The 22709-nt window shown below is 43.2% G+C and overlaps 2 pseudogenes; one reads left to right on the top strand and one right to left on the bottom strand.

Moving 5' to 3' along the window:
* The first annotated feature begins 12931 nt into the window (after window positions 1–12931).
* Window positions 12932–17684, top strand: LOC149124356 (calmodulin-alpha-like; annotated as a pseudogene).
* On the bottom strand, window positions 15639–16260 carry LOC100351071 (protein tyrosine phosphatase type IVA 1 pseudogene; annotated as a pseudogene).
* Window positions 17685–22709: the final 5025 nt, after the last annotated feature.

The following is a 22709-nucleotide window of genomic DNA, read 5'->3' as shown; positions in this document are numbered from 1 at the left end:
TCAAAACTCTGGGGCTTTCTGACAGAATGTGCAGCAGATACTTCATTCCATCAGGATGGATTGTTTTTGATAATATCTTAATTTAACTTGTTTTCTGCCTTTTGTGGTTCCTTAATGTCACCTCTGCTCAGACAAGAGAATCTACCTTTAAAGTTGAGTTAACACATCAAAGCTGTCAATGTGAACTGTTATTAATAAATAAGATAGTTTTAGGTTTTATTTTGTACTTCACATATGATAAAATATGTCAAAATCACATTAAAATTTTCAAATATTCAGCAGGATCTTTTTAAAAAAGATGTATATATTTATTTGAAAAGCAGAATTAGAGAGGGAGAGAGAGAGAGAGAGAAAGAGAGAGAGAGAGAGAGAGAGAGAGAGAGAAACAGAGGGAAAGACATCTTTCATCTGCTGGTTCCCTCACCAGGTCTAGGCCAGGCCAAAGCCAGGGGCCAGGAACTCCATCCTGGTCTCCCCAACATGAGGAGCAGGAACCAAAGTACTTGGACCATTATCTGCTGCCTCCCAGGCACAACAGCAGAAAGCTGGGTCAGAAGCATGGTAGCTTTGAACCATACTTGTATGTGATGCAGGCATCCCAGGTAGCAGTTTAACCCAGTGCACCACTACGCCTACCCCCGTATATATACACATATATATGATTACATAAAAAATTTTTAATATCAAAATCCTAGCAAACTGGAATGAAACAAGCCATTGAAGAAAGGTTCTCAAAACATAGCCATGATATTCCTCGATTGATGGAAGTTCAAGTCATCCGTGTTCTTTTCTTCCCTATGCTGTTTCCCTCTAAGTGGTCTATCTGATGTCTCTACTGTGCTTCTTTTTTTCTTTAAAGATTTATTTATTTATTTGAAAGGCAGGGTTATAGAGAGAAAGGGAAAGGGAGAGGGAGAGGGAGAAGGAGAGGGAGAGGGAGAAGAAGAGGGAGAGAGAGATCTTTCGTCTGTTGGATCACTTCCCACATGGCCATGATGGCTGGGGTTGAGCCAGTATGAAGATAGAAGCCAGGAGCTTCATTCAGGTCTCCCATGTGAGTGGCAGGGGTCCAAGTGCTTGGTCCTTCTTCTACTGCCTTCTCAGGCACATTAGCAGGGAGCTGGATTGGAAGTGGAGCAGCTGGGACTCAATCTGGTACTCATAAAGGTTGCAGGCTTGCAGGCAGTGACTTAACCCACTACACCACAACACTGGCCCCTACTGTGTTTCTTAGTACCATGGATACCCATGAAATACTCCAGATTAGAGTCTGTGGCTTACCATGGAATGTATGAGAACAGCAGCTGGATGGTCAATTATGCCTCTTTCCCTTCCAATTGAATGCATTCACAGAAACACAGACCCACATTTTTTGAGGGTTAAGCTGCCATGTGGGATGTCCTCTTCCCATACAGAAGTGTTTGTATCAAGACTCAGCAAATTTGCTTTCAATCCATGTCCCTGCTAATGAGCACCCTGGGAACAGCAGATGATGGCTAAAGGTCTTGGGTCTCTGCCACTCTATGGGAGACCCAGATGGAATTTCTGGCTCTTGGCTTTGGCTTGGCCCTGCTCGGGCTGTTATAGGCATTTGGGGGAGTGAATCAGCAGGTGGAAGATCTCTCTCTCTCTTTAAAGTTAATAAAAATCAGTAAATAAACATAAAAAATTGGTTATCTATTAGCCTTCCTCCCATCCCACTGCTCTTCCTGCATCCTTCTTCTCCTTATTCTTTTTTTTTTTTTTAAGATTTATTTATTTATTTGAAAGTCAGAGTTACACAGAGAGAGGAGAGGCAGAGAGAGAGAGAGAGAGAGAGAGAGAGAGAGAGAGAGAGAGAAAGAGAGGTCTTGGCATTTGATGGTTCACTCCCCAATTGCCGCAACAGCCAGAGCTGCACCGTTCTGAAGCCAGGAGCCAGGAGTTTCTTCTGGGTCTCCCACGTGGGTGCAGGGGCCCAAGCACTTGGGCCATCCTCCACTGCCTTCCTGGGCCACAGCAGAGAGCTGGCCTGGAAGAGGGGCAACTGGGACAGAATCCGGTGCTCCAACCAGGACTAGAACCTGGGGTGCCTGCACCACAGGTGGAGGATTAGCCTAGTGAGCTGCAGCACCGGCCAAATAAATTTTTTAAAAAATGAATTGGTTTCTTTCATTCCGGTTTGCTAGATTTTGATAGATTCATATTTTAACGAATTAGATACTTAAATTTTTATGTAACCATACTTTTCTGTGCTCTTTCCTTCTAAAGATAACTTAAACACCCTTTGAAATATTGGATGAACAATGATGAAAGAACTCTGAAAGAGAAAGAAGATGACAGATCAGTAGGGAACTTGAGGGTGTTAGGAATGACATGATGAGTTGTTTGGATTTTCTTTTTGTCTCTCCCAAATCCTTGGCCTGGGTGCCAAAGAAGCCTGAAGTCTGGAACCACCAAAAGGTTAGAATTTTTTAAAAAAAGATTTATTTATTTACTTGAAAGGCAGAGTTACACAGAGAAACAAGGAGAGGGAGAGAGAGAGAGGTCTTCCATCTGCTGGTTCACTCCCTGGTTGGCTGCAACAGCCGGAGCTATGCTGATCCAAAGCCAGGAGCCAGAAGCTTCTTTCAGGTCTCCCACATGGGTACAGGGCCCCAAAGAATTGGTTCATCTTCTACTGCTTTCCCAGGCTATAGCAGAGAGCTGGATTGGAAGTGGAGCAGCCGGGTCTCGAACCGGTGCCCATATGGGATACCAGCGCTTCAGGCCAGGGCATTAAACTGTTGTGCCACAGCTCTGGCCCTGACCTTTTTTTTTTTTTTAAAGATTTATTTTTATTTATTTGAAAGACAGAGTTACAGAGAGAGGCAGTGACAGAGAGAGAGGTCTTCTATCTGGTTCACTTTCCAAATGGCCACAACGACCAGAGCTGAGCTGATCCAAAGCCAGGAGCCAGATCTTCTTCTGGGTCTCCCATGTAGGTGCAGAGGCCCAAGGACCTGGGCCATCTTCTACTGCTTTCTCTGGCCATAGCAGAGATCTGGATCGGAAGAGGAGCAGCCGGGACTAGAGTCGGTGACCAAATGGGATGCTGGCACTTCAGGCTGTGGCTTTAACCTGCTGTGCCACAGCACCAGCCCCAAGGCTTAGACTTTTCTTTCTTTTTTTAAAAAGATTTATTTATTTATTTATTTGAGGGCTGACGCCGTGGCTCTCTTGGCTAATCCTCTGCTTGTGGCGCCGGCAACCCGGGTTCTAGTCCTGGTTGGGGCGCCAGATTCTGTCCCGGTTGCCCCTCTTCCAGTCTAGCTCTCTGCTGTGGCCTGGGAAGGCAGTGGAGGATGGCCCAAGTGCTTGGGCCCTGCACCTGCATGGGAGACCAGGAGGAAGCACCTGGCTCCTGGCTTTGGATTGGTGCAGCGCGTGGGCCATGGCGGCCATTTTGGGAGTGAACCAACGGCAACAGGAAGACCTTTCTCTCTGTCTCTCTTTCTCTCACTGTCTAAATCTGCCTGTCAAAAAAAAAATTATTTATTTTGAAAGTCAAAGTTACACAGAGAGAGGAGAGGCAGAGAGAGAGGTCTTCCATCCGATGGTTCACTTCCCAGTTGGCCGCAACAGCCGGAGCTGTGCTGATCTGAAGCCAGGAGCCAGGAGCTTCTTCTGGGTCTCCCATGTGGATGCAGGGGCCCAAGGACTTGGGCCATCTTCTACTGCTATCCCAGGCCAAAGCAGAGAGATTAATGGAAGTGTAGCATCTGGGACTAGATCCGGCGCCCATATGGGATGTCGGTATTTCAGGCCAAGGTGTTAACCCGCTGTGCCACAGCACCAGCCCTGGCTTAGACTTTTGAACTCAAGAAAGGCCTGTTCTCGCTGGCCAAATGACCAGCAGAGGGAGAACTCAACAAACACCTAGTGGGAACTTCAACCCCTGCTTTGTACCCTCAGCCAGTAGGCAGTCTAGTTTTTTGGCCAACAGTGGCAGCAGCAAAACTCTAGGCCACCAAAGATGCTACTCCACACCGGAGCATTGGCAGGCATTCCGATCTGTCCACAGACGGGGGCAATAAAACCCTGTGTCTTCCTGCGTTCCATCCAGTGGCATAAGGAATCCAGGCCTGGTGACTTTTGCTTCCTCCCCTAGCCCAATAAGATCACCCAGCAACAGCAGGTGGCACATGGAAGCACCTTCTGCCTCTGCAGATGGTGCCAGCAGGAACTGAGCAGGAACTTTGTTAGCTTCAGAAGGACAAAGCATACCAGAATAGCATTGCAAAGGCTCTCAAAATTCAACTGTCATTGGAAATAACCCACAAAGATTTAAATAGAATGAAGAGCCCCTTAACACAATAACTAAAATGTCCAGTGATAAAACATCATTCATCATACCAAGAACCAGGAAACCCACAATTTGAATGAGAAAAGACAATTAATTATGCCAATAGTGAGATGAACCAGATGCTGGAATTATTTGGCAAGGATTTTGAAATGACCATCATATAAAATGCTTCAACAATCAATTACAAATTCTGTTCAAACAAGGGGAAAAAATAGGAAATGTCAGCAAAGAAATAAAAGCTATGAGAAAGAACCAAATGAAAGTGATAAAATTTAAAAGTCCAATAATTGATATGAAAAACTTGCTGAATAGACTCAGTAATGGGATGTAGATAACGGAGGGTAACATCAATAAACTTGAAGATGAAGCTATAGAATTAATTCCAAATGACCAACAGAAAGAAAGTGGACTGAAAAAAATTGAGCAGATCCTTCGAGATCTAAGGGACAGTAACAAAAAGGTAGACAGTGGAGGAAGAGAAGAGTGCTGAAAGAGCTTTGAAAGAGATCAGGCCTGAAAATTCAAATTTGGTGAAAGACAAATCCTAGATATTCAAGAAGTCAGTGACACTAAATAGGACACACACACACATCTACACACTAAGACACATAATTGAACCAGAAACTAAACAAGAAAACAATCTTGTTTTAAAAAAATATTTATTTATTTTATTTGAAAGTCAGAGTTACAGAGAAGGAGAGGCAGAGAGAGAGAGAGAGAGAGAGAGAGAGAGAGAAAGAGAGAGATCTTCCATCTGCTGGTTCACTCCCCAGAAGGCCAGAATGGCTGGAGCTGTGCCGATCCAAAGCCAGGAACCAGGAGCCTCCTCAGGGTCTCCCACGTGGGTGCAGGGGCCCAAGGACTTGGGCCATCTTCCACAGCTTTCCCAGGCCATAGCAGAGAGCTGGATCGGAAGTAGAGCAGCCGGGACTTGAGCCAGTGCCCATATGGGATGCTGGCACTGGAGGCGGCGGCTTTACCCGCTATGCCACAGTGCCAGCCCCACAAGAAAACAATCTTAAGGGCAGCCAAAATCCCTCCTCCCTCTGTAGCTGTGGCAGTAGCAGAAGGTGGCAGTGGCAGGGATTAGGCAGGGAGGTGGATCTGACTCTGGAATGGATCTGCTCCCTGGATCCTGTTCTTACAGGACCCTCAGAGGCAGGTGAGGCTTCATCGTCATGATGAGGCCAGGAGCATCACTTGGCTGCACACTGTCACCAGTGAGGCCTGTGGTCACAGGACACTGGCACCAGAGTACAGATTGGCCTACTGACTGAGGAAGAAGCATGTACTTCACACAGGTTGAAGGTCAACCATTCTCACCAGTCTTATACTTCTTGGTATCAACACCATCATCCTCATCGTCTTCTCCTGCCCATCTGCCTTTAGCTGCCTTGGCTGCCTCATCTCCCCTCTCCCCCCAAGTCGTCTTCTTCAATCGCACCTTCTTCCTTCTCCTTCCCTTCCTCCCACTTTCTTACTTTTTTTGTCTACCTCATTGTCAGCCTCCTGTTCTGTATTTTCCTCATTAGTATTCTTTTTAGCAAGGATGCCTCTTCCATTCTCCACCTCCTCCACAACTTCCTTCTGTGTGAACTCTTGTGATCTGAGAGCTTGTGTCCATGGCCACATCTGTCATGGTGGAACATGCTGGTGATCCAATGCAGTGGATTAAAAGAAAGTGAAAGGTGAATGTTTGGCTTAGTGGTTAAAATGCTGGTTGAGAACCTTGCATCCCACATCAGAGTGCCTGGATTAAATCCCCAGCTTCAGCTCCTCAGTGCAGATCCTGAGAGGCATTGGTGGTGGCTCACATTATTGGGTTGTTGCTACTTGTGTGGGAGACCTGGATTGCAGTCCCAGATCCTGGCTTTTGCCCCCAGCCCAGCCTAGAGCCGTTATGGCATTTGGAGAGTGAATCAGCCTATAGGATTTCTCTCTGTCTCTCTGTGTCTCTCTCTCTCAAATAGATAAGTAAAATTAGAAAAACAAAAAGAAAGTCAGAGTTCAGGGTCTCTGTCAGTAAAGCTGCCGAAGTCTGAGGCAGTGGAGCGGTCCATCGGGGAGGAGGCTCACAGTGAGGGAGGTGCAGCTGGCAGAGGAGGCTCCTAGTGTGGTGGTGTGGCAAGCAGACAGCCAGATCTGGGAACACTGTGAAGACAGCTTTTGAGAGCAGCCAGTCTGGACAGGAGAAACTTAAAGATAACTAATGGAGACTCTGTAGATTGTTATTAGCGATTCAGAGAGTTTGGAACAGGGATTAGTTGTTACATAAACAACTACATCAACATTTAGTGACTTAAAACAACAACGGTTTCCAGTTTCTTACCTTTCTTTGGGTTGATTGGGCTCATCTAAGCTAGTTTCCATAGAGAAATATGGAAATTACAGAGCCACAACACTGCTAGGACATTCTTGTCCACATTGCCTGGTGCAGGTGTTAAGAGTTTCTCTAGAGTGTGTTGCGGTTTCCTGGTTGGATTCCCCCTCAGATCCATCTCCCACCCTCTGTGGCTTTGCTTTGTGTGGCAGGAGCTGCCCACCTCCCCTCAGCAGGCTGTTTCAGTGGGTTGCTGAGTGGGAGATGCTGGGGCCAGACTGGAGGGCTCAAAGAAATGAGAAGCCAGGTATTCCTCCCCCTGTCTTGAGCAGTATTTCCCAAAGTGGCTGTGGCTCAGCCTCTTCCTGGCTCCAGGTTCTAGACAGGCCCACAGTGGTTATAGTCGCTGCCAGGGGACTGCTTCCCAGGCATTTCTGTAACATTGCTCCCTCCCTTTGTCTCTCTAAAGTAGATGTCTTCAAACTTTTCCTGTAAAGGGCCAGAAATTAAATATGTAGGCTTTTGAGGCCTTACAGTCTCTGTCACAGTTACTGCTCCAAGTATGACTGTATTCTAATAAATCTTTATTTCCCCAAATTGCAGTGGTTGGATGCGGCTAGGTCTTTGTTGCTGACTCCTGTCTCACTTAAGGGTGATAGTAGCTGCCTGCTGTGTCTAGTATTCCCATTGTTTGGTTTCTCAGCATTTCATTATCCCTGTGTTAATTACCCTATTTTGCAAATACTGAGATGTTTTCTGATTTTCTGGCTGGATTCTGGCTGATACAAGGTTATACCAAGTTTTAGAATTGCTGGGTTGTAAGGTATGTGCATTTTTAGTCCTGTAAGATTATGACAAATTGTTTTCTGAATTCGTTGTGCCAACTTCCAGTTCTTCTACCTATATAAAAGAGTATTCAATTCCTCAATTCATGTTCTTGCCTATACTGGTGTTCCTAGATTTCCTAATTTTGGCTTAAATGGTGTTTAAAATGCTGTATTATTATGGCATTAAATTTCATTAACTCATATACTATATTTATTCACCATTATTTTTCTTATTCTGTGCAATTCCTGCTCCCATGGAAAAGTCAAAATATTAAAAAAACATGAAACTAATATGGCAAAATTTTCACACTCCATATTTCAAACTTGTGTCTACTGAATGAATATCAACACTGTCTCTTCTATAGTTTTGTTCCTTTTATTGTCTTTTATTTTTATTTTTAGTTGCACTTCTTTTCATTTTTTTAGTGGTGGTTCTAGGACTAATATACATTTTTTTAAAGATTTATTTATTTACTTGAAAGTCAGAGTTACACGGAGAGAGAAGGAGAGGCAGAGAGAGAGAGAGGTCTTCCATCCGCTGGTTCACTCCCCAGATGACCGCAATGGCTGGAGCTGCGCCGATGTGAAGCCAGGAGCCAGGAGTTTCTTCCGGATCTTCCATGCAGATGCAGGGGCCCAAGGACTTGGCCCATCCTCCACTGCTTTCCCAGGCCACAGCAGAGAGCTGGATAGGAAGTGGAGCAGCAAGGACTAGAACCAACACCCACTGCAGGCGGTGGCTTTACTCACTACGCCACAGTGCCTGGCCCAAATGATTTTCTTAATGATTCCATTGACTCCCCACCCCCCACCAAGGAAGCTTTTAAAATCATTCATGTCATTCCATAAGTTCTTCCAGCAGGCATTTAAGTTCCTGGCTTTTTAAGATTTTATTTATTGGCCAGTGCCACAGCTCACTAGGCTAATCCTCTGCCTGCGATGCCGGCACCCTGGGTTCTAATCCTGGTCGGGGCGCCGGATTCTGTCCTGGTTGCTCCTCTTCCAGTCCAGCTCTCTGCTGTGGCCCGGGAAGGCAGTGGAGGATGGCCCAAGTGCTTGGGCCCTGCACCCGCATGGGAGACCAGGAGAAGCACCTGGCTCCGGATCAGCGCAATACGCCAGCCACAGTGCGCTAGCCGTGGTGGCCATTGGAGGGTTGAACCAATGGCAAAAAGGAAGACCTTTCTCTCTATCTCTCTATCTCTCTCACTGTCCACTCTACCTGTCAAAAAAAAAAGATTTTATTTATTTGTTTGAGAGGTATATTTACAGACACAGTGAGAAAGACAGAGAGAAAGGTCCTCTATCTGCTGGTTCACTCCCAAATGGCCACTTCAGCTGGAGCTGGGCTGATCTGAAGTCAGGAGTCAGGAGCTTCAGATGGGTCTCCTACATGGTTGCAAGGCACAAGCACGTGGGCCCTCTCTACTGCTTTCCCAGGTTGTAAGCAGAGAGCTGGATCAGAAGAGGAGCAGCTAGGACATGAACTGGTGCCCATATGAGATGACAGCAGTGCAGGTGGAGGCTTAGCTTACTCTACCACAGCACCGGCCCCCATTTTCTAGCTTTAATTCATCTACCGCAGCCATGATGAATGTTGTTAATAGTAGCAATAGTAGATAGTTTCTAGCACCACATTATGTCCAGATTAAGACAGGCACCGATTTCTGATTGAACACCATCAGATAGCAGATGATCTTATGTGGCTTTGACAAATTGAATGAGGCCTTGGTCAAAGGGCTGATGCAATGCAATTGGATTTGGAGGTTAAAAAAAAAAATACAATCTGGGGGCCAACGTGTGGTGTAGTGAGTAAAGCCATGGCCTGCAATGCTGGCATCCCATGTGGGCGCTGGTTCGAGTCCTACCTGCTCCACTTCTGATTCAGCTTTCTGCTATGGCCTGGGAAAGCAGTAGAAGATGGCTCAAGTCCTTGGGCTCCTGCACCCATGTGGGAGACCGGAGGAAACTTCTGGCTCCTGGCTTTGGATGGGCATTGCTTCTGCCATTGTGGCCATCTGGGGAATGGACCAGCGGATGGAGGAACTCTCTCTCTCTCTCTCCCCCTCTCTATTTCTCTGCCTCTCTTTCTCTCTCTGTGTTACTCTGATTTTCAAATAAAATAAAACAGATTTTAAAAAAATACAATCTTGGCCGGTGCTGCGGCTCAATAGGCTAATCCTCTGCCTGTGGCACTGGCACACTGGGTTCTAGTCCCGCTCGGGGCGCCGGTTCTGTCCCGGTTGCTCCTCTTCCAGTCCAGCTCTCTGCTGTGGCCCTGGAAGGCAGTGGAGGATGGCCCAAGTCCTTGGGCCCTGCACCTCTGTGGGAGACCAGGAGAAGCACCTGGCTCCTGGCTTCGGATCAGTGTGGTGCGCTGGCTGCAGCGGCCACTGGGAGGTGAACCAACGGAAAAGGAAGACCTTTCTCTCTGTCTCTCTCTCTCACTGTCCAATCTGCTTGTCAAAAAGATAAAAAAAAATACAATCTTGACATTGTCATTTTCATGCCAAATAGATTAGGATGGTCAGGTATGTTGTCTAATCTTAATAGTACTTAAAATTCTAATCATTGCTCTTTCAAGCATTTTTTTCACTTCTGGGATGAAGCATTAGTAGAACCATTCCCTAACAAGATGACCACCATCTCTGATTATCTTCTTGGAACAGATAACATAATGGGCAGATAACTTTGTGTTTCATTTTTGAGATTGCATAGATTCTTTGCTCTGTATACCACACCTGAATTTATCCTATGCTCTGTAGCATTGTCACATAGTACCAGAGTTAATCTGTTCTTCAATGCGTTTTATCCTGGTGCCTCCTTTGTACTTTTATGAATGTAGATTCTGTTAGTCATCTTTGTCCAGAAGAGACCAGTCTCATTGCAGTGGAAGACTTGCTTTGGATAGTATCTTTTCTCCTTGATCAGCTTCTTCAAGTCATCTGGGAATGTGACAGAAACTTCTTCGTTGGTGTCACCACAAGCTTGGTCCCTCTCCTTACTGCTGAATTAAAATAATGAGGACAAAATTTGAAGAATAAAGAAAAGAGAAAGTTTAGTCTGTTAACAGATGAGGGCAATAGCAGACAACCAATCTCAAGAACTACTGTCCTTGCAGGTAAGGATGGTCTGGGGTTTTAAAAGAGCTGCATTGGAGGTTGTGCTGCAGCATCAGATGTGAAGGCAGTTGTGGGTCTGTTAACAGAGTATCTTGGAGTCAGCACAGTTCCTTGCTTGATGGCTTGACTTTGTCATGAGAAAAGGATAGCAGAATGTTCTGTAAAACTAAGCAGCTACAAAATGTTGGTTGGGATCTGAAAGAGGCCAAGTTTTGTACTGAGACTTTCCAGCATTTCATTCATTAGGATAAAGGCCACTCAGCCTAGAGCTCATGCTCACTGTGCCCTTAGTTACTCAGCCACTGTTACCACATAGCCACCAGTCATGCTGGCCAGGGAGGGCAAGATTACTTTGCAACTTCAGCTGACTTTCTCAATGCCAGTTTCTGGAATTCACAGCAAGCATCATTTATCTATTTGTGCAGGCATTCCAGTTAGTCACAGGCTAAGTAGTCATCAGAATAAATATGAAAAAGGGAAGAAAATAATATTTGATTTGGTTATATTGGTAGACATCTGGATAACTGTCCAGTTCCTTGAGATAAATGGTTTGATGTCACTTATTTCATGAGACTCCTTGTTGGGGTCTTGGTATAGCCTGAATGCTTTATATCTTTTGCATTGTAACTAAGCTCTTATCATACATTGGCCATAACTCCTATAGTTTGCAGTGCTACAGCAAAAGCAATCCAAATTTCTTTTTCCTTGTTTATAATTTCACAGGTAGAAGATTTATTCTTACCATAAATCTTAACAATCTCAGCAAACATTTTTTTTGCTTATTTAGTCAATAAATTTCATCTTTCCACTTAAAAACACTTTATAGCTTCTCTTTGGCATATCCCAAATTGCCAGCATCACTTCTCTTGCACTTTGAGCTCAATATTGAATAAAATAAGGGTTACTTGAACACAAGCATTGTGATTCTGCAACATTTGATCTGATAACTGAGATGGATAAGAAGTAACTAATAGGTGGGTAGTGTATACAGTGTGAATACACTGGACAAAGTGATGATTCATGTTCTGGGTGGGATGAAACAGGATGACATGAGATTTCATTATATAACTCAGAATGATACATAATTTGAAACTTAAGAATTGTTTATTTCTGGGATTTTCTATTTCATATCTTTGGACCATAGTTGACTATGGGCATCTGAAACTGATGGAAAAAAAAAAGCAGGTGAGGAGGGACTACCATAGTTCCAGATTTCCAGCTGGTATTGTTTCCCTTCATACTGAAGAATATCCTTTAGCATTTCTTCTAATTCAGGTCTACAGTACCAGCTTCTCTCAGATTTTATTTATGTGAAAATGTCTTCTTTAATCCCTGTTTCAGAAAGCTAGTGCTGTTAGATAAAGTTGTTTCCTTCCAACTCTCTCAATATTTTGTTCCAATTTCTTCAAGCCTCCATTGTTTAAAATTAGAAGTCAGCTGTTGCTCTTATCAGTAGTATCTCCTTTATGTAATGTTTCATTTTTCCAATGCTATTTTTAAGGGTTTTGTCTTTATCTAGATAAGCATGTACTAAGAGTTAACCTAAGTGTGGTTTTGTTCTTATTTATTCAGCCTGTGTTTACCATTTTTACATTTAAATCTGGGATACTTTTAGCCATTCTTTCCTCAAGGAATTTTCTATTTTTAATTCTTCTTCTGGGACCTCCTTTATGTGTATGTAAGACTTTGATAATTGGCCTATACATTTCTAAGGCTCAGTTCACCTTGCTTGAGTTTTATCCTTTCTGCTTTTTAAATGGGTAATTTTTGTTGATCTGACTTCAGGTTTGCTAACTCTTCCATCAGGTCTATTCAATGAATTTTTCATTTTGATGTCTTTATTTCGTAAAAATTGAGGTTGTTGCTATTTAAATATCTATATCTATATCTATATCTATATCTATATCTATATCTATATCTAGAGAGAGAGAGATCTCATCTAGTGGCTGACTCCCCAAATGGCCATAATGGCCAGAGATGGGCTGATCCAAAGCCAGTAACCAGCAGCTTCTTCCAGGTCTCCCATATTGGTGCAGGACCATCTTCCACTGCTTTCCCAAGTGCACTAGCAGGGAGCTAGATTAGAAGTGGAGCAGCTGGGACTAGAACTGGGGCCCATATAGGATGCTGGCCCTACAGGCAGAGGCCCAAACTTCTACACCACAATGCTGGCCCCTTCAAAGTCTTTCTTAGTTTTATAATTTCCATTTGGATTTAAAAAAAAAACACCTGTTTTCTTGGAGGCAGGTGTTTATGAGGTGCTGGGGGCAGTGGAGGAGAATTAGCCCAACTGGGGCAAGCATACCAAATGGTTGTATGGATGTGTAGCACTTGCAGCATGGCTGACAAGATGACTGAAGAACAGATCACAAAATTCAAAGAAAGCTTTTTCAGTACTTGACAAGGACAGTGATAGAACTATAACAACAAAAGAATTGGGAACTCTAATGAGCCACCTTGGGCAGAATCCCATAGAAACAGAGTTACAGGACATGATTAATGAAGTAGATGCTGATGATAATGGCACAGTGGACTTCCCTGAACTTCAGACAGTGATGACAAGAAAAGTGAAGGATGGAAACAGCGAAGAAGGAACTGGAGAAGCGTTCTGTGTGTTTAATAAGGATGGCAATGTCTCCATGCGTGCACCAGAGCTCTGTCATGTAACAACACACTAGGGAGGGAAGAAAACAAGTGAAGAAGTTGATGAAATGATCAGGGAAGTAGATATGGACAATGATGGTCAAGTAAACTATTGTACACAATGTGTTAAATTTTATGTGCAAAATTGTTCATTTGGCTTTTCTTTGTAATTTATCTGTAAAAGGTTTTCCTTTACTGCCAAAAAATATGTGTGTATGGTAATTAGGACTTAATTCCTTCATGTTTTCTTCCTTATCTTTTCAAAAAAGATTTATTTTATTTACTTGAAAGGCAGAGGGAGGGAGGGAGGCATGGAGGGAGGGAGGGAGAGAGAGATCTCTTCCATCCACAGGTCCACATCCTAAATGGCCACAATGGCTGGAGATGGGTCAGTCTAAAGCCAGGAGACAGGAGCTTCTTGCAGATTTCCCACCGGTTACAGGGGCCCAAGCACTTGGGCTGTCCTCTGCTGCATTCCCAGGCACATGGAGCTGGATCAAAAGTGAAGCAGCCAGGATTGAACAGCACTCGTATGGGATGACGGCACTGCAGGCAGAGCACAGTGCTGGCCCCTGTTTTCTTCCTTTTTTTTTTTTTTTTTTTGACAGGCAGAGTGGACAGTGAGTGGCCACAATGACCGCCATGGCTGGCGCGCTGTGGCCAGCACACCGCGCTGATCTGATGGCAGGAGCCAGGTGCTTCTCCTGGTCTCCCATGGGGTGCAGGGCCCAAGCACTTGGACCATCCTCCACTGCACTTCCCTGGCCACAGCAGAGAGCTGGCCTGGAAGAGGGGCAACCGGGACAGAATCCAGTGCCCCGACCTGGACTAGAACCCGGTGTGCCAGCGCCGCAAGGTGGAGGATTAGCCTAGTGAGCCATGGCGCCGGCTCTTCCCTTATGTAGCTGTCATTGTCCTGAAAACTTATTTTAGGAACTGATCAAGTAGCATGTTGCATGTGGCTTACTCTGGATAGAGCTATCCCTCTGCACATCTAGACTTAGATGGAATTGGTCAAGTGAGGGAATAACTGGGTTATGCCTTTTTTAAAAAGTAGTTTTCTTTAGGAACTGTCAGCACGTTATTGTTGGACTACGGGCAGTCACTAAATGTACTTAAAAGTTGCACTATTGCAAATGTGTGTATTATCCAGATACTTACGCACTTTTTTTTTGTACAGCTGGTCCTGTACCAGAAACATTTTCTTTTATTATTATTTGCTTTTTTTGATGATAAATGCATTTCATTATTTATTTAGATGTTTAAGCTCTCGCACTAAGTTTTTACAAGCTGGTGAACGCTGACAAATTATTCTCCCACAGAAATATAACCACACATTCCCAGACAGTATAAATATATGGTTGAACTAACATTAATACACATCACCATTTTATCAATTACATAATAAAACAAATTATCAAGTATTCAAATATTAAGTTACACAGCTCAAAAGGCATATAAAATATTAGATGTCTGCTCAATTCATTAGCAGAAACCCACTTTTTTTTGCAAGAGGTTGGGAAGGAAAAAAAATCACAGCTCAAACAAAAATAAGTTGGTAAACAACTTTTGATAAGTATGGAAAAAATTACAAGAATTTCAGAAATTTTATGATTAAGAATTTTAAGCTACAATAACAAAGCATCTCTACCTCTTAAAAAATATTTACTAAATTAAAGAGCATATTCTACATGTTATGCACAAGACAAAGGCAACATTTTACTAAAAATAATAATAGCCCCCTCCCATTCTTTTCTCAGGCCCTCCCTGTTAAGCTGCACCTCAGAGTGCAAACGTTAAATTAACTGTAAGGCTTTTTTTGTCTGAAGACATTAAAGACATGTGCTTCTGTACAATGTAATTTTTCAAAATGGAGGTTTTATATTAACAGCAAAAGACTTATAGAAACATTAAATAATCATAAGACTTGGTAAAAAAAAAAAGAAATCAATGGTTAAGCAAACCTGATGTATACTGGTATGAATGTGGGAGATGTAAACATAAAGTGAGCAGGCAAATAACCATATAGTCCCTAGTTTCAATGTTTGAAATGACTGAAGGAATAAACCACATAAGGTCTAGAGTGTTCATAGTTCCTGGGATTTTAATTCTGTATGACACTAAAAATATACAAGTATTGTGCTGGGTATTTTGACACCTAACCTTTCTAAATTTCTTATGTATTGATAAGATTCTGGCATGGGAATAGATTTAAGATACAACTCAATATTGCATGATTTCAGGAAAAGTCAATTGGTACAAATGATAAGCACATTTTAAATACTAAACAGCAACAATCTTTTGCTAAATGTCCAAATAAGTTGGTTATAATCCAAAGATAGAGGTTGCAATTCTGTCAAACTTGTGGCCTGGTAAAACTAATTTTCAATACCCTTTGGCTAATATGTATGACAAATTAGATCTGTCTCAAGTTCTTCTTCCAAGGCAATAGCATTAGGCACCCCAGTTTTATTGAATGCAACAGTTGTTTCTATGACCATTGGAGTCTTTGAAGTGCAGCCGCATCTTAGGACGATATTTTTCCAAATACAAAAGTTGTTTGCTGTTAAAAGCTCCACGCCGCTTTTGTCTTATGAACTGTACTGCATCTTCATATTTCATTCCACCTTCAGTTAATGCTAGGGCGACAAGCACTGGAGCTCTCCCAAGGCCTGCAACACAGTGAACAGCAATACAACAACCAGGTTCTTCACGAAACTTAATTTTTACAAGTCTTAACCAGTCGTCAACAATCTGGTTGGACGGTGGTGCACCATCATCAAAAGGCCAATCAAGAACATGGATGCCTTCTTTCTCCACAAGAGTAGTGTCATAAGTTGCTTCACATACTCTTACTATCGTGGTAACTCCATATTTCTTAAGTTCCTCAATAAATTTGTTTAACGTTGCATTGGTTGGATTATGTGTAATAAGAAATCTCATGTTCTTGTACGTGACTTCCACAGGAGCTGGGCGGTTCATTCGGGCCATGTTAATTTACTTAAAAAACACTTAATAGGATTATGAAAGAATTTTAAAAAACTAAATACAGAAATTACACAAAGAAACTGAAGTCTACTTCACTATCTTCCACTTGTGATTCTCAGTGCTTTAAGTATGAAGTTGGGAGTAATGGGAAATGAAATGAACCTCCTAACAAGAAGCAGCAATTCTTCAATCCAGTAATACTGAGGCAATAGAAAGGAAGTGCACTGAGGTTTACCCCATCCAGGTCAGAACTCTTGTAAAATGCTCTGTGGATTTCAATCCAACACTTCTGTGTCCAGGTTAACCACTTTTATGGGGGCTTCTTGGTGGAGTAGTAACGAATCTCTACAGTTCACTTGTCTGCGTAGAGGTCGTGCTGTGCCTGGCAGTAGTCTCCACTGCCCTTCAGAAACCCGATAAATGTGTGACCAAGAACACCACAGAACTGAGGAATATGTTTACTCATTGAAAATTGTGGCCTAATCATACAGCCGGTCCCGAGGCGGCAGCGGCGGATGCAGGGCAGGGGGCGGAGGTGGTCGTCGTGGGGCGGCGGCAGCGATGCAGGCGGCGGCCGGGGGCACCACACTCTACCATGCCTATTATTTGTTTTTGAAACCTTGTTTAACCACTTAAAGAAAATCTCTTGTGGCACAATTCGCCTCCAGTTGTATATTTGTCTTCCAATAAAAAATTACTATTTAAAAAACGAAACAAAGCAAATCAAAAACCGCCTTCCCTGCTGACAGTCTCTTTTCACTCAAGAAGACCATATACCCCGTAGATCCTTACATATACTGATAGCTGCTTCATGTTGTCTGCTATACCTGACATCTGTGCCATCTCTGGGGCACAGTGTCTTGCTTTTTTCATGTCTAGTAGTCTTGGAATGTATCTTGGAAATTGTTGCCGCTTTATTATAGAAACTCCGGATCTTGTTATCCTCATCTGAAGAGTGATATTTTTGTTCCAGCAGGAAGTTACATTAGTGGATGGCCATCTTGAATTTGTGCAGAATTTAGTTTATGCTTTGTAGGATAGATCTGTGAAGAGCCCCTGTTTGAAGCAAGCCCACCCCAACTCTTCCAGATTGGCAGGGCTCAAACTCCAAAACGTCATCTCTCTTGAAGTTCTCATCAAGGGTATTGGGTGGTCTTTTCAGTGTTGTTGTCTGTATGTTTGGGATACAAAGTCTTGGTTCTTCAGATGTGCTGCAAATACATCTTCTCAGTTTATAGGCTGGCCTTTCATTTTCTTTGTCTTGATGAATGAAACTTACTGATTTTAATGTAGCAAACATTTCCATACTCTCAAAAACGCTGGCACTTTCCCCATCTTCTTTAGGGAGTCTTTGCTTATCCAAAGTCATAAAGATAATTACTTCTAAAAATTTAAGTCTGTCTTTTCCAGTGAAGTCTTTTATCTATCAAGAGCTGATTTTTATACTTGGTATGAGATAGGAACCCAGTTTAATTTTTTCATATTGGTAGCCATTGTCTCACCACCATTTAAGGTTCATCTTTCTCCATGTGATACACAATGTCACTTTTGAGGTTCGTTCATTTGTATGTATGCCTATCATTGTTGAGGGTTAGCTTTATTATCTTCCACTGGTTAGCTTTGTGTATCAGTAAACCTTACCTCAATCATTGTAATTTATCAGTTTTGACATCTGGTGAGCAAGTCTCCTTGACTTATTTTTATTTCTTTCTGGAATGTCTTGGCTATTCTTTGGCCTTTGCTCTTTTATACATATTTTTTTCCATATGTATTTGATAAAATACATATGGAATACAGTTTGTCAAGTACCTGTCAGTAGGTACTTGTCATGTTTTCAGCTAAAGAACACAGGTTTCAGAATATGATGTGGCCTTTTTTTCTAATGAGCCTACATTCAGACTGCAAAGAAGACTAGTAAACAAGAAATAGGGAAAAGCCTAAGATGGTATAATTACTGAAGAATTTTGGGGAATATGTTAGATATATGGAAGAAACCAGAAATGATTTGGATAGAGGGCATAAGAAATTAGATCTGAGAGAGTGGTAGGCCTTGAATGATGAGCTGAAGAGGGATGATGAGATATGCTTAGAGGTGATAAAAATTAAACTTTCCTGGGTATTACTGCATTCTAGTTTATAAAGTGCTTTTACATACAGTATCTCACATATCTCACTTAGTTCTCAAAGAATACTCTTTGTTTTTTAACAGGCAGAGTGGACAGTGAAAGAGAGAGACAGAGAGAAAGGTCTTCCTTTGCCGTTGGTTAACAATCCAATGGCTGCCGCGGCCAGCGCGCTGTGGCCGGCGCATCGCGCTGATCCGAAGGCAGGAGCCAGGTGCTTCTCCTGGTCTCCCATGCGGGTGCAGGACCCAAGCACTTGGGCCATCCTCCACTGCACTCCCGGGCCACAGCAGAGAGCTGGCCTTGGAGAGGGGCAACGAGGACAGAATCTGGCGCCCTGACCGGGACTAGAACCCTGTGTGCTGGCATTGCAAGGCGGAGGATTAGCCTAGTGAGCCGCGGCGCCAGCCTCAAAGAATACTCTTGAATAGGACAGGTATATTCTTACTGTATAGGTAGATTTGCCTAAGAATTCAGTTTTTTAAATGCTGAGATTTTAAACTAGGTCTTCTGATTCTAGCACACAATTCTTTACATTGCATTTCTCTGTCTCTATATGAGAATAGTTTCTAAAGAAAGCCAGGTGTGTGTTGTGCACATGCTTTCTATTTTCTTAAGATTTTATTTTTCCATTTGAAAGAATTGAGAGAGAGGGGGAGAGAGAGAGAGAGAGAGACAGACAGACAGAGACAGAGAGGCCTTCCATCTATTGGTTCACTCTAAATGGTCTCAATGGCTAAGGCTGGGCCAGGCCAAAGCCATTTGCCAAGAACTTCTTTTGGGCCTCCCACATGAGTGCAGGGGCCCAAGCACTTGGGCCAGCTTCTGCTGCTTTCACAGGTAGCTGGATCAGAAATGGAGCATCTGGGAGTTGAACCAGCGCCCACATGGGATGCTGGCACTGGAGACAACATCGTAACCCAATGTGCCTTAGCACCAGCACCATGCTTTATTTCTTATCTAGAGCATGTCCAGGAAAAGCTATTAGATGTCAGATCATATGTAATGCTTTTAGCATCCAGGGCTGCTCAGGGAACCTGAAGAGATGAAGGAGAGCAAATAAGAGGGGCATATAAGAATCAGATGGCCTCAAAAAGATCTTAGACATTTCTTACAATTTGAATTTAACACAGAATCCTATATGTTTGTTATAACATGCTTGCTATTCTTCCTTAAAAATACTGTCAAAATAAATTATGTTTATCGGCAAAATTTGTAGTTACTATCATTTGCTTTGAGCTTACCTTTCTACAAGGTCATTTTGAGCATAAAACTTGTCCTCCAGTGCAAGATAGCTGAAGCTGATAACACTTGCAGTAATTTCCACGAATATTTCTTCTTATATCTCCTACCCATCAACCTTTGAGGCCTAACTGGTATCCAATGTCCTCTTGTTGATTTTCCTTACTTCTAAGTTGCATCAAGGTTCAAGATTGAATGTTAAGTGCTCATGCTTGGGTAAACCAATTGATAGTAAATTACTTTAATATCTTTCAGGAATATCCTCATTCAACTGAAGCAAATCTCCAAGGTGAAGGGACAAAGGTGTAAAACGGTGGACTTTTAGGCAGTCACCAATGTTGAGGGAGGTGGCAAAATTAGAGAAAGAGAAAATGTTATTTCTATCAATCACATAGTACCTGAAATCACACCATATCAGTAGGTATTACCTACAAAAATCAAGTTAAGGTCAGCGCCGTGGCTCACTTGGCTAATCTTCCACCTGCGGCGCCGGTACCCCAGATTCTAGTCCCAGTTGGGGCACCGGATTCTGTCCTGGTTGCTCCTCTTCCAGTCCAGCTCTCTGCTGTGGCCCAGGAAGGCAGTGGAGGATGGCCCAAGTGCTTGGGCCCTGCACCCTCATGGGAGACCAGGAAGAAGCACCTGGCTCCTGGCTTCAGATCGGCACAGTGCTGGCCATGGCGGCCATTTGGGGAGTGAACCAACAGAAGGAAGACCTTTCTCTCTGTCTTTCTCTCTCACTAACTGCCTGTGGGGGGGAAAAATCAAATTAATAAACTTTTACTGAATTCTTCAATGTATCTTACTATGGGAAATATGGTTTAACCTCAAGAAATTTTGGATCCATTGGAGATTAGGTAAGTTGATAATTATTAATTTTGGCTCATATGATTGTAGACCTACCGTATGACCCAACCATCCCACTCCTTGGAATTTACCTAAAGGACATGAAATCAGCATTTGAAAGAGTTACCTGTACCCTGTGTTTATTACAGCTCAATTTATAATAGCTAAGGTATGGAATCAACCCATATATCTATCAACTGAAGACGGGATAAAGAAATTTTGGTATATGTGCACTATGTAATACTACACAGTGGGGTGCTGCACTGAAGGGGGCAGCTTTACCCACTATTCCACATCACCAGCCCCAACACTGTATTTTTCTTTTACCTCCAAATCGAATTACATTGCATCAGCCCTTTGACCAAGGCATCATTGAATTTGTCAAAGCCACATAAAATGGTATTCTGTAAGCTACCTAAAACTCATGCATGCCCATGTGTGAGCAGTGGGGTGACCAATGATAGAAGCTGTCTGGTGTCAACTGACTATTTTGTATACTTGGTGGTTTAGTTCCCTTTCAGTGGTAAATACTCTATGGTGGGCACTAACATGCAGTGCAAATATTTACATACTTCATGCCTACTCCTATAAGTCATAGACTTAGACTAGTTGACCCATCTTCTACACTTCCTCATTCTTGGCCCCGGTCAGCTAAATGGTCAAGCTATTTTCCACAGCCATAAGTTTGGGCACGTTCTAACCTTGGGTCACTTATCTTTCCAAATCACTGTTTTTCTGTACCAACTCTGAGTGACATGGACATGCAGTCCCTGTTTGCTTTGCATCCATATCTTGAGATGACCCAACCAAGAACCAAGCTCGGGCTTTTTCTTCATTCATGAGCTCATCATAAAAGATCTCCCAATCTCTGTACCAAGCTATAGAGTTGGGGTATAGGTACTCATGCAGTGGTGTGTGGCATGTGAGTCCTGCTCATGCACTTTGCTGTAAGCTCTGGCCCCATCCATGCTCATTCCTGATATACCACCTCCATGCTTCCACAATTGCAGGTGAGCCTGCCAACTTGAAGAGTTTCACAGAGCCCAATTTATACTGGATTATCATAGGGGCATGATCATTTAGTATCCCATTTTTGGGCACTCCATTTCTACCATACCAGGAGCTGTTTTTCAAAAGATGTATGTATCTCTGCTGCAGAAAGAATGGCCTTATTCCAGAACTTTAGAGTATTCTATTGTGATTTTCCCACTGGGGCTTTTCATGAAGTCCTCATGATGTCTTTCTCACTACTGCTACCTCTGACACCATCCAGCCTGTTGTGTTGTATGGACTAGGAGGGAGAAGCACTTCCAGCCTGGGCCTGCCACAGAGCGCCTTCCTGCCCTGGATCCCACTAAAAGCCAGCAATCTTTCATGTCATCTAGTGCATGAGTTACAGTAGCATTTCCTGGTAGTAAATACATTGCCTTAGAACTTGAAGATACATACCAGGCAGTATTTCCTTCTTTTTGTGTGGAGGAGATTTATCCTTAACTTTGAAGGGGATGTCTTTGCTCCAGATCACCGATTTTACTGGTGTGGTAGACCCTAAATCTTTGTGGGGTTTGTTTCCTACCCTCTGGAGGGCATACTTGTCTTCCAAGTCCTGTAATGTGTTATCTATTTATTGTCCATCAGGTCTGATTGGCATAATTGTCACTTAGGTAGAAAATCAGTAGGATGTGCTGTAGGATTTTCAGTCATCTCAGATCTCTTCAGAGGAGAAGTTAATCTAGCTCTGGGACAAGGCTGTGAATGCATTATATTTTTTTTATTCTAAGTCAATGTGATCTGTTTCTGATCATCTTTTCTGCAGACAGAAGAGCTTACAGTTCCCAGATCATACCTCGTAACTGAGGCCCTCCTAATCTGTTCTACTGAGGATAGCATAGTATAGCACAGCACTTGCAATTGAGGTTTCTATTTGGTTGACTTTCAATAGTCTACCTTCATTCTCTAGAATCTCATTTTATTTTACAGGAGCTAGAATAGTGAATTAAATGAAGAATAGAAGGACACCATTATCTCTTCATCTTTTACATCAAGATGCACTAATCGCCGGCGCCGCGGCTCACTAGGCTAATCCTCCGCCTTGCGGCGCTGGCACACCGGGTTCTAGTCCCGGTTGGGGCGCCGGATTCTGTCCCGGTTGCCCCTCTTCCAGGCCAGCTCTCTGCTGTGGCCAGGGAGTGCAGAGGAGGATGGCCCAGGTGCTTGGGCCCTGCACCCCATGGGAGACCAGGAGAAGTACCTGGCTCCTGCCTTCGGATCAGT

The sequence above is a fragment of the Oryctolagus cuniculus genome, chromosome 10, assembly GCF_051225735.1.
Source record: "Oryctolagus cuniculus isolate XC-2025 breed Fujian yellow rabbit chromosome 10, ASM5122573v1, whole genome shotgun sequence".
NCBI lineage: Eukaryota > Metazoa > Chordata > Mammalia > Lagomorpha > Leporidae > Oryctolagus > Oryctolagus cuniculus.
This window is presented reverse-complemented; position numbering and strand designations above follow the sequence as displayed.